General features: G+C 43.4%; 1 long non-coding RNA gene across 1 annotated transcript; it reads left to right on the forward strand.

Annotated features, from left to right (window-relative positions):
- The first annotated feature begins 583 nt into the window (after window positions 1–583).
- Window positions 584–19662, forward strand: LOC119459440 (uncharacterized). The gene is made up of 5 exons (XR_005193606.2): window positions 584–625; window positions 3768–3827; window positions 9028–9090; window positions 14279–14422; window positions 19461–19662. It is a non-coding gene; the product is annotated as an uncharacterized LOC119459440 (long non-coding RNA).
- Window positions 19663–21124: the final 1462 nt, after the last annotated feature.

A 21124-nucleotide genomic window follows, 5' to 3' on the forward strand; every position in this document is an offset into this window, starting at 1 on the left:
ACACAAATAGAGAGTTTGCGATGATTGCGTGCAGCATTCCCCAATTTTGGTATCATTTTGACATGATAACTTTCACCCACATCTGTCAGGAACTCAAGAGTGAGTCACGAGAAATAATATTGAGTTCTAACAAGAATGTGTTATTGTATAGAATTTCACCTAGGTGTTCGGTAGCATTCTATCCGATAAAATAGATCAAGCAGCGGCAACACGGACAATTACCTTATTACTGTAAAGGATGATTGCCTTAGAGTTTTCGTAAAGAATTTCCTTACTGCATTGCTCTAATGAAAACGTGCATGCGAGCGCTAAAACGCTTTATTGCCATTAAAGTGACGCATTACAACGCACAGGCTTTAAAACTGAGATTTAATCTTCACCCAAAGGTATATGATGACGATATATGGGATTATGTGTGAGTAGGAGAAGGGTAGTTATATAACGGCCGGACAACGAAAGCACTGAACTGAATCAGCGTAATCAATTTCCTTTGTTATGAGACGCTTTTATGTGCACAAGCGTTTAAATGAGGTAACCTTGCAATACGTGTGTTTGTAAAACATGCACTTTATATACGTTTTATGGTCTGAAGGCACGTCGAATCATGGTGGCTCTGGGAGCAATGGTGAGTTAAACAGCGCATTTTCTTTTATGAAAGCAAATTATGGTGCAACTTAAAATACCTGGAAAATTTTGACATCCGAAGCATTGTGCAACCTTGCGCAGTCGCACTTTTGGGTCTCATTGTCGCAAGCGTGCCTGATTTTTTCTAGAAGGATCCATATAAGTGCGAGTTGCTTTCATTCCTTGGAAAGCCTTTTAGAACCTTCTGATTTGTTCCATAAGCCTCTTGGTAGCTTTATTATAATCGATTATGCGATCGATAAATTATTAAGTCAGTCACTTGATGAATCACTTTCTCGTGGAAATCAAAGAAATGAAGCGCTTATTGTATAGCTCACTGGCGCACATGGAGGGTAATTAGGATACTACGTAGAAGGGAAGACAAAAAATACTGCTAGCAGCAGAGGAACAAGGGAAAAGTTAGTACCGTATAGACTCGTATAAGGGCCGCACCAGTGTGAGGACAACACCCCCAACTTGGCAGCCCAATATATAGGGGGGGGGGGGGGTTCCAGGAACAGCAATCGTGTTCGGTGCCGCGATGCTACACGCGGGTCGGTGAATTTTAGCGCGCTGCGTACTTCCGCGTGCCTCTAATAGATGGCGAGAGTCATCTAGTAGCTGCATATAGTATCTAAAGGCATCTAGTAGCGGCCCTTAGTCGGGATCGAACCAAATGGTTCGGTTCCGTCCAAGGGCCGCAGCTCGTCAAAATTGTGAAAACAAAAGTGTGGCTCTCACACTTGTCTATACGGTAATAACCGGTCGTTAAAGGGCGTCACTGAGCCCGTGAACGAGGCGCAAACGCCGAACCAAATTCCAAAGCCGACTTATCAGCTTCCGAAAATAACCCCACGAAAGCAAGGACAATTAAGAATGGGCCCGCTGGTGCGCCAGCGAACGCCGGTGGCTGTCCAAAGACCGAGTCAGAGCCGAGAGTAGTCAAAACACAACAAAATATATTCTTCAAACAAGGCAGTTACACACACACGTGCACACTTAGGCTAGACACTTCACAATACAATTCAGATGGGTATTCACAAAACACAGTAAAATAATTAACGACAAGTACTAAGAGTCCAACACGTAAAGTACAAAATGAATAGGAACGCTAAGTGTCCATTCGTATTCACCCGTGCTGGTCTTTGAGTCAGACGATCTCGTTGTAGCTCGGGGCAAATCTCGAAGAAGGAACTTCTTCCAGAAATTCAGACGCTCGATGAACTCGTCGACTAGCTTGGAGGGGAATCCCCTTCTTCCGCAGACGGTCGCCCTTCGGGTTACATCTCTTTACCGGAGCGGTATGATCTTTCTTCTGATTCTCGCACGGCGTTTTATATCCTTCACAGGCGTTCTCGAGCCTTCCTATCGGGGTCGTGCTCTCGTAGCCTGGCCAAAGCCTGGGAATCTTCTAATCTTTTCTCGCACCTTCGACCGCCGCCGTCGGAGCGTCGTCGAGAGGGTGGTGAGTCATCCTGTTGGCGCACGCTCACGCTGTAGTAATCTCTTTCTCTCTCTCGACTCGCCGGGTGAGAAGGTGTCTCGGCGCCCGCGCCGCTCTCTCTCTCTGGTTACCGTCGCTTCGTCGATGTTCCTCTAGACGCCTAGACGCCGTTGATTGCGTCGCCCGTTTAAGCGTATGCGCTCTCCCCCTTTGTTGAAACTGCCGCGGTGCGGGTGTGCTTCTTTCGCTAGCTTGCGTGACCCGCGGCGCGCGCGCCCCGACTACGTGCTCTTTTGTGACAAATCGGCACTGAGGTTATTCTTTCGACTATTTATTTCTTGCGCTTACTGAAAGCCTTTGACTTCTACATATTAAAAAATAGTGAAAAGCCTCAGAGCGCCGTTAATAACGTAATATAATGGCTCTTCTGCAGCCAGCTACGCTTTCATTTCTATGCGGATACTGTGGCATGACGTCAGGACACAGTATGCAGGAGCAGAACATAGAGACGTTTTGACACTTGATTCCTGCTCCCACGTGATCGTGTGATCACGTGAGAGCAGGAATCAGAAGATTATACTAATATTTCGAGACTAAAAAAAGCAACGTACCCCCGTACTTTGATTGCGAGGACTTCATTTGTGAACTTTTATTTGAGTGCCCCGTCTAATAAGTACTACCTTACATTGTCGGGCAGTCAACACAGTGGGATTTCTCCGACAATCACACATGGGTATTGTTGCGCTTTCTGCGCTGAAAGTCTCTCATAACTGGTGCAAATACTAAATTAACTACTTTGAACCGTGGCAGAGCTTCGAAAATGACGGAGCACTTAGAATACGATATACGCAATATTGACAAACCGAATAGACTGCAGCTGCCTTCTAGAAGCTGAATTTCTCTAAATGATAGTTACTTTGAAAGCTTCACTTCACTGTTGGATGAAATCATACATAACTGCCATGTAAAGGCTCTCGCCTAAAAAAAAAAGTGTTTCAAAGTTTTGTTTAATATAGCGTGAATAATCTACATGTGGAATAGAAGATAAATGACAAGGATAAGGAAGAGCTGCGACATGACTCTATTGCGTATTAGGCGGTTTTCTTGAATGATATGTGCCCATGTGCGCACACTTATCTTGAATAAGTGGATTATTTATTGAAAAAGACTCACTGTTGCTCGGAATGCATGTACCCGAATAATATGCTGTCAATTGAACCATGCGTAGACGTCAACAATTTATTGTCCTCCTATGAAGCCGTTATTTAAGACAACATAATTGTAATATGGTATCAGAATATATTTGCTCCGAGCAATTGCTAACTTACTGCTTTATCAAAATTATCTTCGAGGCAGCCGTGAGCCCATGCGCGAAACTGCTACGATGGGCGCGCACACGGCCCGAGCGTGCTCAGTCAACAGGAGTAGTCGACCTAATAAATCCTTGCTGCCACGTAAACACATTTCGTGCTCAGGTGCTATTTTACTTCATAAACGTAAGAAAAAGCATTTAAATGCCTAGTTTAGTCTTGTTGCAGCACCACACTGCAGCCGAATATACCCTATTATCCGAATTGATTGGTTTCAGCGAATATTTTGACCCTTGTTGCCAAGTGCACTACACTTTAGTCAAGGAAGAAATATAAGTGGGGCAATTACAATAGCTTCCGTTTATTTTATCTTCCGCTTATATTCACAGGGTACGGAGGAAGTAAATTTGGAAGCTTTGGCTATATGGCAACTGACGCGGTGTCTGCATGTAAGTATGGCTGCTGTCGTTTTCATGGACGCAAAGTCTTCGATATTGCACGACGACTGTACGATTGATTTCACGAGTCCTGCCTAGCAGCGGGTGCTTTTTGGAGAGTAAAAAGATAAGGAGTTGCCACGCGTTCTCTCGCTCTTTCAGTGAATATTAAAACATGTCCGCGTCAAGTATACTGCACCTTCGCCTTGGATAAAGATAGTTATGCTCTGTCAGTAACTATTTTAATGCTTGGGGTACCACGACTACTGGCTTGTAAGATGACGTGATGGCGACCGAGATGACGTGCCATCGCCCCCTAATTTTATTCAGGAATGTAGTAGGACGAGTGGAGTCGCAGCTGCAGTGTCTAGCCCGGCAAATGAGAAATGCATTCGATTTACTGCTCGTTACTCGAGTCACATGCCGATACTTAGTGCTGATAAAGATAACGCTACTACTACTACTACTACTACTACTACTACTACTACTACTACTACTACTACTACTACTACTACTACTACTACTACTATTACTACTACTACTATACTACTACTACTACTACTACTACTACTACTACTACTACTACTACTACTACTACTACTACTACTACTAACTGTTACACGAGACGCGAAACAACCACAAAAAAACCGGTTTGGTAGCGTTCGGGTTTAACATGATGTGATTTCGTACTGGTTCAGCTCTGGCTGGGATAAATAGCTTCATAACGGTTGGCTAACCGGCTCACAACACTGGAACGGTTTGTAAACCGGTCCATTTTATCCTTCCCTATGGCGATATGCTGCATAATATTATCCACTTGTCCGCATGCTACGCGCGCAAGTCTAATCAATAGGAGGGAGAAATTTACGAATGAATTGTACAGATACAGAAAGCTTTTTATGTACACAGTAAAGACAGGTAATTAGTGATAATCCCAGCGTCAGCGTAAGGTCTGTGTAGCTTCCACACTGGTTACTTAGCAGAGTGACTTAATTTTCGTGTTGCTTCAGGTTTTTATTGCAGGATGGCGGCGACTGAACTGTTGCACATGATCTATGTTGTCGAAGACAGCTCGAATTCACATTGTATTACAGAAATTATAACTTGACAATCAATCAATCAATTAATCAATCAATCAATCAATCAATCAATCAATAAATCAATCAATCAATCAATCAATCAATCAGAATGAGCTTTATTTATACAATACAAATAATTTAAACAAAAATAGTTGGACCAATAGCCTATATGGCTGTAGTACCTGGTCCAATACAGAAATAGCATATAGGTCAACCACGTACATATTTTCTTAGTTAATAATAACATTGCATACATGAACAAGTATTAATTTGTAAAGGAGGTGTTATTCCGATTGTCTAGACAAGAAGAAGCGTTTACATGCAAGATCAAAGTTTCTGGTTACTTTTACTTCCACAGGCACAGTGTTGCATGTTATAGCGCCAAAAAACTCCAATAATAGTTCACCATAGACATTGCTGCAATAAGGAAGGCTTAGGTTAAAGTTAGTTGCTTGTCTGGTGTTTGCACGTGGGAAGTTAAATATGGTGTTGGGTAAGGGGAAGTTAGTGTTCAGTATTTTATGAACTAAAGAGGTGATCTTATAATTTCTTAAAGCCGTAAAAGAAAGGATACGAAGGTCAATAAACAGACTGCTACTAGGGTGATGAACAGAAGAAAATGTTATTATTCTTAGGGCGCGCTTTTGCAACTGCAGTATAGGTGTCTGTAGCAAGGGAAGAAGCCAGCATTTGACATTTGGCCTAATTTGCTGCTTCTTTAGAAGAAAGGGAGGGAATTGATGCTTCTAAACGATTGTATGCATCTGCACGTGACTCATAGTTTTGTGATGGATGAGGGTGGATACCGAAGCCAAAAGTACGCACATGGTGCCCCACAAATAATTTCTACACCTATAAGAGCGTTGTACTCTGCATGGCTGAGCAATACACGTGCGTTGAACTATTACAAGTAACAGAAAGCAAATTTCGCGTCCAGTTTACAACCGGAGTTAGCGCTCACTGAGAAGGTGACGGCATTCATTAGCAACCGCACTGTTATGGTTGCGATATGTCATGCAGCTGAACTTGCTGATATCTCTCCTCCAGGACATCGTCTTTTCCGCTCTCCTTGTGTCCCTAGTTTAAGTAACAAGTTGACTTAATGCTGATTCCACGGAGCCACTGGAACAACTTTTCAGCCGCGGAACACAATTGGCATTGCCGAATTTAATTGTCAAAGCGCCTCTGGCGAGGTGTCCGTAGTTACCAGCACACGCCTATCATTTATCCGCTTTCTTGCATGCAACGCAACTCGTGAGATTTAACGATCTGATAGCATTAGAAGAACTTTTTGTGGGCCTAGTTGGTGCATACTTGATAAACTTTTTAGAGCGCAAGCAAAAGACAAGGCACCAAAGGAGTGTCAGACACAGGACAGGTGATACTTTCAACAGTTTATTCCACAACGTCGTCATGAAATATGTATGAAAAAGGCGCATGCGCAGAAACATCAATGAAAATGAAAAAACACCATAAGTAAAAAAAAAAGCATGATAAGGACAATGTATAAGAAATGCCTGACTAATTTACATGCGCGTCGAGGTATCCAAACTCTTTTGCCTAGAGATTTAAAGAAGGTTCACTGATGCAACCTCCCCCCCCTCTTTTTTATGTGATAAGCTTCCGGCAACAAGCGGGTCTGCTCGTTGTGGCTCCTAGCAAGGGTCCTCGCACCAAAAAATAATGCCTCACAACTGCAAGAGTTCACGTGATCCGCCAAATGCGTTCGCTCCTTCTTTTTAATATTCAAGGCGCGTTCTCTAAATCGGTCATTAACACACCTTACTGTTGGACCAATATAGCTTCTGCCACAGAGTAAAGGAATTTCATAAACAACTCGGCAGATGCAGCTGAGATAGGGCGAAAAGTGGTTCTTACGGCAACCTCGCCTTAATTGTTTCGCCTGCTGTGGCTATGCGAGGGCAAAGACGGTCGAGTTTGTTGGGGGCAGAAAAAACCACTCAAACTTCGTGCCTATTGGCCACCTTCTTGAGGTTATGTGAAACTTTCTGGATGTACGGAACTACCTCAAGCGCACGTGTTTTTCCCGCCGACATCTTTATTGTCCTTTTTTCCTTTCTTAAAATTATGCAACAGACCCTCAGCAACCGCAGAGATGACTGTAGGGGGAAAACCTGCCACCAGCAGTTTTTTCACCTGCGCTTGGAAGCTATCTTGCACCGCGTGGTGGTACGATTTCCTAAGCGAGGCCTTGAGGCAAAGAGATGCTATGACTCTTTTCACTACCTTAGAGTGAGAAGAGTCAAAAGGTAGGATCCCCTTCCTATATCCCGAGGTCTATAAGGCCAGCACACATGTGCGCTAGAAAAACTGAAATTTATGTCGAAAAACTGGAGGCAATTCTGCGTGGGAAGTTCATGGGTGAAGGTCAGTCCCTTCCCATGCCCATTAAAAAGGTCTAAAATCACTTCAACTTGATGCCCATAAAGACCCCCCCCCTCCCCCCCCCCCCCCCCCCGGTCTGTGGTTTTAGCAAAACTAAAAAAAAAAAAAATCATCTAGAAATCTAAAAAAACTTGTAAAACTTTCGCGCCTTCTTTAAAAGCATGCTCAAGTTTGCGGTCAACCTGGGATAAAAAAAAAATTCGTATAAAATTGGCGCCACAAAAGAGCCAATGCAAATGCCCTCCCTCTGCAAAATAATATTTTTTTTCGCCATAATATACAAAAGTGGACTGTAAGTAGGCCTCTAAGAAAGACAAAAAGTTACTAGTACTAATGCCCGCCGTGTTCTGGAAGGGGACCTCGTTGTTTTCAGCAATACACTCTTTAACAGACGCTATCAATTAATGCTGGGGTACAGAGTAAAAAAGGTTCTCGACATCAACGGAAAAGGCGTATCCGAGGTCCGGTTTTTCCTTGAAAAACAGGACCGCAGCATCCGATTTGGGAACAATGAAAGGGTCGTAAATTTTGTACTGTTTAAGACATTAAGTTTAGTTTTTCTAGCGAACATGTGTGCTGGTCTTATAGACCTCTGGCTGGGAAGGGGACTGAGTCCACGATATCTTAAAGCGAAGATTTACTTGCCTAGCCCATCACATTTTCACGTCTGTCAATATTTTGCAGGACATATGTCACATCTGTGGTGTGTAATCAAAGAATTGATAACGACGCAAGACATGTACATATAATATATTTGCCTCATAGTTATCTTGTATGCACATATGCCTCCTAATAGAATAGCGCGTGTTGTTCAATGGATTCTTTGCATTTTCTTATTTTTTGGCATGAACCCATTCTCTTACCATTGCGTATGGTCCCGTTACTGGCGTAGCCCTAGAACGGGTATGTTCCACTGTCTGTTACGCGACACAAAGCGTATAATAAATATGTGCATTTATTTTCTCTGCCTGCACTTCTTGACACCATTATTCCCTCGAAAGCATCAAATATCGCCGACGCCTAAGAGCGTACATCCACTTGAAATGGTGGCTGCATTTCGGCATAGCTGGTGAAGCTTTGGACAATTGATTTAAGTACTGCTGTTGTTGCTGGTGCTGCTGATGATTCGCCGTCTTCTTCTTCTACCTTAGCGAATAGCTCACTCACCGAAAGCACTCGTATAACAATCGGCCTATATATGGCACCACCTGAAGCACCCCTACAAACATGACGGTGGCCATCTCGGTTATCTCCGGAAATGCTCAGTGAAACCACAAACCTTACCCAAATATCCACACTGTAGAAATATATGTGTTCAGGAGCGAATTTTCCTATTGTAAGCCTTCTTTCTCGTTGATTCGCACGTCCGCTCGGGTGGTATCCTGCCGAGTATGGTGGTCCGGTTTTCGACATAGTGGAAGAGCAAAGTCAGCTGGTCCCGGAGGTGTCGTGATGAAAAGGGCACGTGCGATTGTGAAACAATGTATCACGTGGTTCGCCTAGTAGAAGTTTGCCGCGTCTTGCTGATTTGCCGGGCTGGTACGCAATCACTGTGGGGCAGAGCGCGCTCCTAGAAGACGAATGGATTTATAGCGTATAAATATGTTTCACGTAAACTTGGCTTGACATTGATACGAGATTGTGTGTTCGACCTGGATAATTGTTTTAAGCTAGTGCAGTTGTGTCCTCGATATGTACAATAAAACGTCGCTTTACCCATGTTTCAGTGGGTACTTCAGCAAGCGACTTAACACGGACGGTAATAGAGTCGAAACAAAACCAAGGTGGAGGTGAGTACACCTGCAGCTTCTTTGCAAAGATGAACTACGCACGAATGCCTCATAACATAGAAATTAGATTAGATCGTTTTTCCGAACAGTAGTCACCGACCAACCGCTATATGTTTTCCGGGTTTACCAGCGTTGACCCACAACAAACATTAAATACAAAGGCGGTCACGGGGAGCGCACCTAGTCGCGTCGATATTGTTGCGCCAATCCACTTGCACCGACATTATGCGGCTCCATTTATGTATTTTGTTCTTGCGTCCGCGTATAGTTGAGCTTTATTACTTGCAGTAATAACGCCTTCAAAATTTTCAGTAGTAATTTGGGCCCGGCTGAGTATGCGGTGAGCTATATAAGCGAACTGTGGAAAACCATAGCGGGTATAACTGTCAAGAATCTTGTTCGGAGTGCACACATCCTAAGAACAGACAACCTACCGATGGCTTCAAAAACTACTGTGAGTGCACTGGTAGCTTTTACTCACGTATGCACAATGTCACAACACGTAAAAAAAGCACCGGCGAATGGCTGCGCAAGATATAATGACCGCATTCATCGGATAGTGTTTCTAAAAAGCCGGCACAAGTTTCTTTGCGCCTGATTATGCGTTGACGAACTGCTTACAAGCTTCCGCAGTTCGTGTTGATTGCAGCGTTCTTCAGTATAGGTCCTCATACAATGTGTGCGGACACTTTACATCTGTGTAGGTCTTTCAGCTTGTCTATTAGTAAGCTCACACCGAGTAGTAGTTTATATATAGAAAGCCTCATGGCCGCATTTTCAAGACTTATTGTCCATTGTCGATTCTACTCGATATGATTGCTTCGTACTTACATTCCTCTTATGCACAAATCTAACATCACTTTCTTACGTCAGTGACATTCATTTCAGAAAGATAGCTTTTAAGAAGAGGTCAAATGTTTTTGTTAAAGCGTGAAACAGCGATGAAACTATGCAGAATTGAGTCACACAATGTAAGAAAAGCGCGCGTTTGGATAGGGCGTGTCCAGGAGTACTCATCTAAACGACTGCTCTTGACGTGCACTTTTGAAAGCACCTAGAGCAGCTTTCTTTTAAAGCAAATAGCTTCCTAAGTCACTTTCGCCCATTTTCGTGATGGTCAAGCTTTCGCCGCCGATACAAAGGAGCCGATGCAGAAGGCGCACGCTCTCGCATAGGGTGCGTCGTCGCAGAACACAAACTGATATAGCTGTTCGAAATGCACCTGCTTTTGCACGAGAGCTTTGGGGGCGTCTGAAGGTTGAGATGCTACGAAAGTAGTGATTTCATTGGAAGGAGAAGAGTCACACTCGGGAAAAAACGCTCTCTTCCTCCCCCATCCGCCTCTCCTCCTGTGACGGGTGCAGAAGAGGGCTCCATAATCGGGAAACGAGGAGGGCTGTCCTTAACGAGCACTTCCAGACGAATTGGGAACGCACAGCACCAACCTTTACTCTGCTCCTTCTACCCTTTCTCTTTTCCCTCCATTCCCGTTCCCCAAACACCGCGGTTGAGGTGTCCATCAATGTGTGATACTGTCGCCGTGGTTTCCTTCTCTTTATAGCCACATTCTCTCTCTCTCTCTCTCAAGCAGAATATTAACCTTCAGACATCTGAAAGACCTCGCGCGACTGCACGTGCGTTTCAGGAAGGTGCATCTCGCGGAAACGAAGATGAAAGTCTCCTTTAACGCCGGCGCTGGCGCCGCTGGGGACGACGCATATGTGATAAATCGGCTGATATATATAGCCCCAAATTTGGTGCTGTTGACTGCTCTATTGCAATAGGAAACAACAAATCCTGCCTGAATATCCTCAATACAACAAATCTACGCCTTCAAAAGCTTCATTCCGTTATTGCAGCATATAGCTTTCTAGAAGAGTTCGGCTATTCGCTTACGCTGACAATAATCTTTGATGGTTTCTGCACAATTTTTATTCCTTGAATCGCTGAGAACAACACGAAGTTGTGTGTACATGGTGAGGCATTCTCTTTTTGCAGGAGACATAAGTAGGCAGCGATGGTGAGGTGCCTTCCAGCATGGAGTATTTAAATGACTGGTATTGTAGTGTGATACTATGTGCCTCCACTGATGAGTTGAATGCAGACATAATAACATTGTGTAATATGTTACAGTATAATATTCACTTATGTGCAGGTCTCGTTGCAATAATCCAGACTTATATTTAATATTTACCCTTTCGTTATGCCCGTTTCAAGACCGTTAGTGGTTGTATCTTTGTGAAATTTTATTACTTATTCGTATAAAGTGTTTAAGCACAATGAACTGCGAAATACACGTCGTTTAATGTTTCTGGGCTATACGCAGGGTTTACAATAAACCAATGTTCATGGAGCGCTGAAAGAAGCCCTTTCCGTGTTACAGATACCTACGATGCAAAAAAAAAAAAACGTTCTATGATTGATATTGACATAACATTGATATCAGAAGGATGCAGAAAATTGTGGCTGGCTGTTCAGCACTGCCAGAGTAAAACAATTAATTTGGTTGTCTCAAAGAAAAAGCATTCTGGTAGCTACAGAGCTACGGCGCTTAGCTGATGTAGCAAGGTGGCTACACACTGAGAAGGCAACTTATTTTGCAGAATAAAAAAAAATCTCCTTTTTATTGTGGCCGACTTCTCTGTCTTTCTAAGGAATTATCTCGCTCTTTATAGCAGAGTAAGTTTATTTATTGTATTCTAAAGAGTTATATGCTGTTAACTAATCGAAACAATCAACAAGAATTTTTTTGAAATAATGCACTATAATTGATAGTCCGGTTGTATTGGAGTCCTCGATTAATTGCACTTAGACCGGTCTATATCTACAAACACCAACAATTACAGTTTTTATAACAAAAGTTTGCATTTCAGTGTTACATCCTTCCCATATAGTCTATATAGTCTTCTATATAGACTTCCTATACACTTCCTATACACTTCCTATACTTCCTATATAGACTTCCTATACACTCCCTATATAGTTTTAAAGATATCGTCAACAAAGTGTGCGGCGAATTTAAAGTATCACTAAAGCAACTGCCATGTCGGGGACAAGCCCGCCATTTCCCCGCCCCGCTCTCCCCATGAAAAAAAAAAAGACTGTGTAAGCCGTAGTGTGCATGTTTCGCGTAGTTTTGTTTCTCAATACCTAAGCAGCTGATATGGGTACCAGGTCACGAGGGGGTTGAGAGAAACGAGCGTGCACATGCTTCAGCCAGAGCTTTTCTTCCCCGGGATCCTTCTACGTCCTCCTTTGCTGACTTGGTCTCCCCCTCTCCGTTAACAACATACTCAGAGATACTACAGCATCTGCGCCTTGAGAGGCAGACACTGCCGGGGCCCGCTAGGGGTCTTAATAAATCAGAAGAGTGTCACCTCCGTCGGCTACAAACTATGTCTTTTAATACTCCATCTAGGCTTCACGCCATAGAGCCCGAGTCTTTTTCGGCGCAGTGCAAATTTTGTGGCCAAAAGGCAGACGTATATCATATGGTATGGGCTTGTCAGAAAAATAGCAGTATTGCCATAATAAATCAGCCAACGTGGGAGGACTGGGAGGCGGCCCTGTCTAGCTCGGACCTCGAGGAGCAACGAGCCCTCATCGAAAGAGCACGGGCAGCGGCTTTTGCCAACGGTGTCCCGGACTAGGGACCTGACCATATCTTCCCGTAACCCAAGGTTTACTTTCTTATTTTCAATAAAAGTTTTTATCATCATCATCAATAACCTGCTGTGTGTGCAAAAATCTGGTGAAGAAATTTAAAAACAAAACCGTAAAATCGACAACGTTTATTGCAGGGTCGTAAAAGAAAATGCGTTGTGGCATTGCGTACAAAATGGGTTGGCACGTGTGGCAGTTATGTTTGCATTGCATATCCTGTGAAGGCACATTTAACACGAAAGTGTTTCATGCCAGGCTCCACCGAAACATGTACACATGTCACCCTATCATCATCATCACGCAAATCCGCAAGATGGCGATAGTTTGCTGTTTTGTGCCTGCCCAATGGTTAGGAAAGTAGGCAAAGCAAGGTTGACATTATTAAATTAATTGTGCTCTCGAAGGCCTATGTTTGTTGTAATGAATATATTTAGACACCACTGGTTTTATCACCGAGTACTTCTGTAGGAAAATGGCCGGATGCCTGCACATCTGTAGGGATCGCATAAATGGTAGCGCTTCGAACTTCTTCGCGATCTAACTCGGTAGGCATCCATGGGCGACGGCGTTCCTGGCGCTTTTTGAAGGTGATCCCTGACCAGCGTCACCACTAAGTATTGCCGTGGCGGCTCACCTTTGAACATGTAATATAGGACATTTGAACAGTGTACTCGTGGTTGGGGACAAACACCCCTTTCCAAACGTAGATGTTCCATAATAACCGAGTGCGCTAGTAGCTATTTGAACCCACCGCGGTGGCTTACGGGCTATGGCGTGGCGCTGCTAAGCACGAGGTCGCGGGATCAAATCCCGGCCACGGCGGCCGCATTTCGATGGCGGGTCGAAACGCAAAAACGCCCGTGTCCTGTGCATTGGGGGCTCGTTAAAGATCCCCTCGTGGTCAACATTAATCTGGGGTCTCCTGCTACGGCCTGCCTCATAATGAAATTGTGGTTTTGGCACGTTAAACCACAGAATTAATTCAGTCATTGCACCTATTTACCTGTAGGTGCCCTACAGCAGTGGATGCTCACCAACAAGGTCGTCTGTGGTTAGACAAGGGGTGCCCAGTGACTTAATTTCTATTGGGCCCTATTCGAGATGCGAACCCTTACCAGTAGCCGAGCACCAGGCCAGGGCACGTCTCGAACCATTAGAAAAACCAATGGGTTTTCGGAGAGGCATGAGGGCGATGTCGCCGGAGCTCTAACGACCCATTTTCTCCGAATATACATTCACCGTTCGTCGGATACACCTATGATGCCTGTTAGCCTCCGGGGTGATTTTAACCCGGCGCAGCAGCACAAGCCTCGTGTTCTTGCTAACGCTGTCATTGATTCAGGCGAAACCGCAATTACTAAAAAAATCTGGGCACATTTATCTACTTGTACATGTCATTGAGCAACGAAGCTGCCACTGCTTCTAGAACACACGTTTGACTTTCGTGTTATGACAAATTCCTCTAAAGGATGGATAACCCGTGTTTTCTTTTTTATACACTAATCTTGTCCATGTGCGCTCTTAGATCAAGAGGAGGGCGAAGGCGAGGAGAATGACAAGGCGGCTGGCAAGACGAATGGCAAGTCGGAAAGCAAGACGGATGGCAAAGCGCCGGCCAAAGCGAATCGTGCCGGGTAATCCACAAAGCCTAAGTGAATTGCAAAAACAGGTATGTGTACTGTATCACTGGCATACCGTGCCAAATCTTGCTTCTACGCCAAAAAGCGCAGATAGGCTAGAAAAGTGAAGCCCCATTTTGTAATTGAGCTAGCATGAATACTCACTCACCATACGCCATACAACCGGTTTACTTTTTCAATATTTTATAGCCTCCTTATTTACTCTTTGTGCTTAAAAACAGAAATTATAGAGAGTTCCCATCTATGTATGCATTGTTGCACGTGCAACTTTGGTCCAAAGTAGACTGTGTTATATACAGCAGGCATTACCAACTCCTTACTGGATGCTTACCACGGTCGTTGTACAATCATTGCATTCTACAGGTGCTAATTTATGGGGGAGAAATTTGGAGGCTAGCAAAGAAGCTAGAGAACAGGTAAGGACCGCGCAAAGAGCGATGGGACGGAAAATGTTAGGCGAAACATTAAGAGACATGAAGAGAGCGCTGTGGATCAGAGAAGAAACGGCGACAGCCGATATTCTAGTTGACATTAAGAGAAAAAAAAATGGAGCTGGGCTGTACATTTAACGCCCGAGGGAGATAAACGGTGGAGCATTAAAGTTACAGAATGGTGTACAAAGGAAGGGAAACACTGACGAGGAAGGCAGAAAATTAGGTGGGGCGATGAAGTTAGGAAATTTGCACGCGCAAGTTGGAATCAACTAGCGAAAGACAGGGTAATTGGAGATCGCCGGTAGGGGCCTTTGTCCTGCAGTCGACGTAAAAATAGCTTGATGATGAATATGAGATTGTGTCATTGCCTGTTAGGGCTGACCAGACAGTCCTTGCGAAAAATGTTGAGACGTTACATTTATATCTAAAAAATTTTCGAGAATTAACGCACTGTAGTAACCAATGTTATGCGAATGATCTTGCAGAAAGATGGCTATCCACCTTCCTTTGGGCTTTTGCAAAATGCTAGCAGATAGCGTAACGTGTCGGTGCAAGTGAAAAAAAAATTTGGCGCGATGACATCGGTAAGGTGATTGCTCGAAGATGACAATGACTTAGAGACGACGACGATGATATGATGAGAATGGTGGCAACAATGTCATTACGACGATGACGGCGATATTATGGTGACGATGATGGCATGACGACTGATTTATCGTCCTTCATTGACGTAGAATTACAAGCTGCGCTTATCACAAATGTACTGCGCTGGGCAAACTGAGCTGGTACCGAAGGTGTTGCAGTGCCACATAACGATTCAAGAGAGAGAGAGAGAGATGATAAGGAAAAATCAGGGAGGGTAACCTAGCTGAGCCCGGCTGGCGACGCTGCACTTTGGAAGGAACTGCAGGATAACAAGGAGTAGAGAAGTTCGCACCTTGGACGGGTACACACACAATAAAGCGCTCATTGTACTGATCATAAGAAGTGGTTATATTGGCTGGTGCATCTCAAGCACGCCACAAACACGCGAAGCAACGGTCCCAAGATCTTCTCTTCCGAAAAAAAGCTCATCATGTAAGCGTCCTAAACCTGTGGCAAAGGCAATGCTCTAATCTTCTAATGTTGGGCAGTCACAAAGGAGATGTATTATGGTTTATTATATACCACATAATGCTGCAATTGGCGCTGTATGCAATTATAACTTGGAATGAGTTGGCATTATTCGTACAAGAAACTCGTAGTCGCAGGCAGCACAGTCACATCTTCTCTCGATCAGTAAAATGGGGTTAAAGCTGTTGTTTCATATTCGGATCAATGACGTATATATGCGGCGGTGGGTGAACTCTGGTGCATCATTTTCTTTGTTTGATAATATGGGCGAGACGGCTGAGTTGCCCCACGGCATTCGTTCTGGACAATGGGATCGAGGCGCATTCACATTGTCCATGTGCCACACGAGCAGCTTTGTCGGCACTTTATTGAAATTAGTGTAGTAGTCCCAAGGTAGCCATTCAAATTCAATTTCGTGGCCTCTGTCCACCGGTTTATAGTAGCGTAATCATATATCTGCCACTAGTTGTTTGTGTGGACTATGATGCACAGCTAACTAGAGAGATTGCAGAGCTGCCTTTGCATCACAAAGGATGGTGCAGTGATTTGGTGATTCCAAAAGAACTTACTCTAGGAGCAAGTTGGTGCTTTGCCCTTTAAAACACAGCCTTTTAAACTAGCCTTTCAAGGCTCGCAGAAGCGACAACCTCAACTTGCATCCCGGTAATTTGGAGAATTCTAAATTTAAATATTATTATCATTATCATCTCATTCGAAAACATATATACACTTGACAGGAAACGGAAAGCGAGGAGCAGGTTGGCAACTAGCATCAGAAGGGGCCAAGGCCTGCCTGCTCTTCTGAAAGGAGACAAAAACATAAAAATGGAAGATAGGAAGAAAGGGCTGGGAAAAGGAAAGTAAAGATCAAAATGACAAATCTCGAAGAATAAAGCAGAACACACGCAGTACAGGTCACGCACAGTAGCTTACGCTACTAAACAATGTTGAATTAGAATAAATATGCGTCTGACGTCTTGTCCATTTGAAAACAGAAATAAGCTACGACCGTGAACCTAAGTCAGTTTCTTCTAGATAAAGTAAGGAGAGTGCGATGAGGCTGATCGCGTCGAGACGCACAACCACTGGGATGCAAACATTCGTCGAATGTCGTACACTGCAGGCCAAGGAGATGATAGTCCCTGACTAGCGACGTGCGCTGCGCAATGAAAGCGGGGCCCTCCATTATCAGGTGATGAAGTGTCTCGCAGCAACCGCAAGACGTACACGATGGCCTGGCCACACGTCCTTTGTGCTAAAATCATTTGCACACGTTCACGCAGCCAACACTTAGCTTGCGTAGTTGTGCTCTAGCGCGACGAGGCAAGCCTCGACCGCAAACGCGGAGCGAGAACCTTCATTTGCGGCGCGCTGGTCTGAACGCTGTTTGAGTAGGTGGCGACGAATCAGCAGACGAGCGCCATCAAGCTTGCACTAAATTTGAGGACAGACACGGTCATTATGGGCCAAAGCTGAATGCAGCCGATAAGCCTTTTAATTTACGGCGATCCCTGCATGTCAAGGTATCCATTGGGCAACGAGAGATACCCCACGTGATGCAATTTTGTTGGCAGAGTTAGTAATACTGCGCACAACTGGACAATCAATCTGACTGCGTTGTAATCTTGTAAGCGCAGCACGGGAGTACGTAAAAATGGATATTTTCGATGCAGTCAACTCTTCTTGCACGTATTTCAGTGCCACATTAATCGCTGCTAGCACTGTAGTTATTGACGAGGCGGGATGGAGTATATGAAATATAAGTTGTACTTGAGTCGAAGGGCAGAAAAAAGCTGCAGTGGCGCCTTGACCGTCGCTGTATACAGATGCATCTGTGAATACTTGAAGATAATTGGGAAATCTTGGAACATGTGTGACTGAGCCAATTGGAATATTGCCGGAACAGCCTTATCAGACTTTTGTGTATGTCAGGGATTGTGAGATAAATGGGGAATACGTGTTTGGTCATATCTTTCGGAGGCAGAAGCGTTACTGAAGCAGTATGCTCAGAACTGCCAGCAATGTTAATAAATTACGCCACCATTTTACAGTGCGAGAAAACGGGCGGTGAATCAGACGATCAAGGAGCGACTGACGATTCGATGAGCAGTGCACGCGCTCCATATGATATAGAGCTCTCTGGTCTGCTTGCAGCATCAGGGGTAACTAATGTGCTTCATTGAATAATGCAACAGATTGCGCCTCGCGAAGTAATCCAAGCATTATTCGAGGACAACGCGATGATCTCGTTCAAGTTGGGCCATCAAACTAGGTGGTGCGTTGAGTTATGTAAGCAGACCTAAATAACACAGACATAACAATAAACATGTTGTTACCGAAGAAATTTAAACGTGATGAACCATGTAGCCGTCACAGTAGAAGTGAGCAAGCTTAGGTATCTCCAACAGAATATAAATAAATACCATGCGTCAACAATCTATACATTTGATCGTTGAACAAAATTGACAGTGCTGTCTATTCAAAAGTACTACCAAAATACTACGAAAATTCCTTCCTCAAGTCAGAAGTCCGATTGCAACAATATAGCGTTGTGCTATGCGAGAAATTGCATTGTCCTGACTAGACGATGTACTTACTATATAAATTTCTGCTCTTAGGTCAAAATCCTTTTGTTAATGACACGATGCCAAATTTTGCTGCAAATTTATATCGGTACGGCGAAAAATTATGACGTAACAACTGCCATGAGTCCCCCCCCCCCAAAAAAAAAAAAAAAGAGAAAAACTTCGCGCGTGAAGAATTTTTTTGTGTGTTCATCATTTCGGTTGTGTGTCGTCCCTTTACAGAGCTGTGAGCGTTACTTTCTGTTCACGCCCTCTACTTATAAGTATAGCATTTTATTACCTGTTGTGTAATATTAACCATTTTCTTTATTGCCTCCAATGTGTTTTTCGTTCTATACCCCTATTTCTTCTTCCCCCTTTCACGCTATATATATTCACGGCAGTTATGTTTAGACTGTTTCACTGGTTGACTGCAATTATGCGTAAATAAATCTTCTCACAAAGAAGAGGTACAAATTCAATTTCTAACTACGGCACCAACTTCGGCCCCCCTCCCCCCTCATGCACCTATCTTAGAATCCTTAATTACTGTGCTACTGACACCGAGAAACGAATTGTGATATTGACCCCTGCTTCGTTACTTTTGCCCCATGTTGGCTTCGCGTAATTTGTACAAAGGTTTTCTGTGTAAATTTTTGACACTTGCATAGGTGCACGAGAAAAGTATAAAACTCCAACTTAAGTGAGAGTTTTTTAACGTTAGATTTTGTCTGTCGCCCTTTACCTTTCTTCTAGCCTCACCTGACAGTTCCTAATTTTCTGTGTTGTCGGCTTTTGCTTGGTCAGAAAGCCTCTAAATATTACTTCACCCTTAACTATCTCTGCTTTGGAGACCTACTAGACGTGCACTAGAACAGGAAAATTAATATTTGTGGTACCAGCCAATCACACTGGCAGGCTTATACTAACTGTGTTTTTTCGGTGCGATCTTTCAGATCTTTAAGTCAACAGGAAAACCTTGGTTTCATTTTTTCCAATTTGTACGAAGACGTGATGACAAGTTACCATCACTCGCACTAATGCTAAAGTCACTAAGAAGAGAAAAAGATCTATAGATGAAGCCAAATTATGACAATCGTTCTGTTGTGCGTTTCTCCTTGCTGTCCTGCATTTCAATAAATGTTTTAAGGTACACTTCAGTGATCAAGGCGTTTGAATGTATATTTACCCGAAACTGGCATTTTTACTTTTTCTCATGCCAATTTTTGAAGAGGCGATAGTCTTATTTGACGTACTTATTTTTCTAGAATCGTCATCGTACTCTGCCTCTCCCTCGCCAAACGTTGGCTCCGGACTGAGGCTTTCCTTGTTCGTCCACTGTGATTGTTTCACGTTTCCTTCTTCTTTTCAATGGGGTGTCTTAAACTGAATATTTATTTTCCTGCGGTAATTTGGGTATGTGAAATTTTAGCCTGAATTATTTTAAATTTGCAGTTTCCACAGGATGTATTAGGCACGTGAACGGGTACATCTTATAGGTTCCTGTTGTTTTTCATTCATTTTACCGTAGATATTATGGGTCGTTTGCGACAGTAGCTCTGTGTGTTTCTTCACAGCTGGCGTTTTTGAGAAAACAGTCGCCATTTTCTGTCTCCATCTCGCTCTTTTTTTTTTTTTTTTTTGCTTGTAGACAGGCAGGTGCTACAGAGAGTGATTTTTAAAATCGCGCTGTGTGACATTTACATATGCTTTCACTTTATTAACTTAAAAACTCCCTGTTGGGGCTTTACATAAGGGGTGATTTTACAAGATATAACAGATTGACCATATCATTATATGAAATGATCTCTTGCATCTTCAATGAAGGATTGTGTATTAGTGATGGCAACGATGTTATAGGGAAGGCCGTTTCAGTGTACAGTGGTACGTAAGAAAAAGAAAACATAAAGGTGACAGCACGGGATTGAGGGTGAGTACCACTTAGAGGATGACCTGTACGCAGTGGTATATGAACCGGTTAGAAGATGTAAGCTTCATGATTGAGGTAAATGCGATATGCGTTGTGAAATAGTGAAAGAGTGGTGATTCGGTTGTGGGAGTGAAGGATTAGCAAATCGGTTTCTGCCTTTAATATTGTTATGCTTATGTTGTATGAGTATGATGATTAGATGAACCTAGCAGCTTGATTCCTTACTGACTCTAGAGCATTTAAAGGAAAAATTTGGTTAGGGTTCCATATTGCAGGATGAATATTCAAGTTTTGAGTGAAGTAGACTTGTAGGCAAGAGTTTTAAAATGGGGATGAGGATTTTGTAGTTGACGTCTATCAAACATAATAAATTTTTGGCAGATGAGAGGATGTTATACACATATCGGAGCCAATCAAGTGTTGAGAGAAAGTGACAGCTAGATATTTGAAGGAGGCCAGGATTTTGATATGAGTGTTACCGATTACGTAGTGCAATAACAGGGTATTACTACGACATGTAAAGGACAATGTTTTGTATTTAGTTGAATTTAGAACTATTAGCCAGCGATCGCTCCAGGTTAAGATATTGTTTATGTTGCTATGCAGTGTAACGTCATCACTATTGTTATTGATTGGTAAATAACGTGGTCGTGTGCGAACATGTGACCTCGAAAAGAAACTGGCAATGGT

Source organism: Dermacentor silvarum, chromosome 7 (genome assembly GCF_013339745.2).
Source record: "Dermacentor silvarum isolate Dsil-2018 chromosome 7, BIME_Dsil_1.4, whole genome shotgun sequence".
NCBI classification, from domain to species: Eukaryota; Metazoa; Arthropoda; class Arachnida; order Ixodida; family Ixodidae; genus Dermacentor; species Dermacentor silvarum.